At 32.8% G+C, this 755-nt stretch overlaps 1 long non-coding RNA gene across 3 annotated transcripts in view; it reads left to right on the top strand.

The window, feature by feature from the left end:
• The window catches only part of LOC106144435, an 18,657-nt gene that overhangs the window by 7,478 nt on the left and 10,424 nt on the right, over positions 1–755 (top strand). For all 3 annotated transcript variants that reach the window (XR_003376696.1, XR_003376697.1, XR_001229498.2), the window contains one exon: positions 161–276. This is a non-coding gene — a long non-coding RNA (uncharacterized LOC106144435). The remainder of the gene's footprint in view (positions 1–160; positions 277–755) is intronic.

The following is a 755-nucleotide window of genomic DNA, read 5'->3' on the forward strand; positions in this document are numbered from 1 at the left end:
AAAAAAAAAAAAAAAGATTTCTTGTCTAGGAATTTGGGATATTCTAAACCTCATAGTGATCTTACTAATTATCTGAAAATGATTTACTGCTTAATTGTACATATTTTACAATTATTGTTTATTTCTAAACATTTGATTTCCTTTTTTTATGCTGATGCAGGGTCTCACCATGCTGCTCATGATAATCTCAGACTCAGGCACAGAGGAGGGACTTCTCGCCTGTCTCCTGTGTATCTTTCATTGAAGATACAAACCACACACCAAGCTGGTGGTATTGTACGATGAAGTGTTTTCTGCCTTTCATTTTCCATTGTTAGTTTCCTATGTGTAAATTCAGCTGAATTTTTTTTCATTTTTCAACAGTGTGATTTATTTATATTTACTAAATATTGTGCATCTTCTGTAAATTAGGCTGTTAAACACATTGGGAAGTAAGCCTGGAATAACCCTCCTACAAACTAGGAGTAATAGAGTTTGAACATTCTAGGTAGGCTAAGTATGATAAAAGTAAGAATTTAAAATATGAGTGTGTGAAAATCATATTTAAGACTTACATAGAAAAATAGAATTTATAAACTGACATTTTAGTAGTTTGATTTTTCTTCACATAATATGACAGTGAGAAGTTGTAAAATGGAAATATACTCTTGCTCAACTGTTTGTACAAATGGGTATAGCAGATGAGAGGTGGGATCTTTGGATATTCCTTCCCTTATAATTCACAGCTCTGGGGTCATTGTTGCCAGCTGAACTCC

The sequence above is a fragment of the Microtus ochrogaster genome, unplaced genomic scaffold, assembly GCF_000317375.1.
Source record: "Microtus ochrogaster isolate Prairie Vole_2 unplaced genomic scaffold, MicOch1.0 UNK94, whole genome shotgun sequence".
NCBI lineage: Eukaryota > Metazoa > Chordata > Mammalia > Rodentia > Cricetidae > Microtus > Microtus ochrogaster.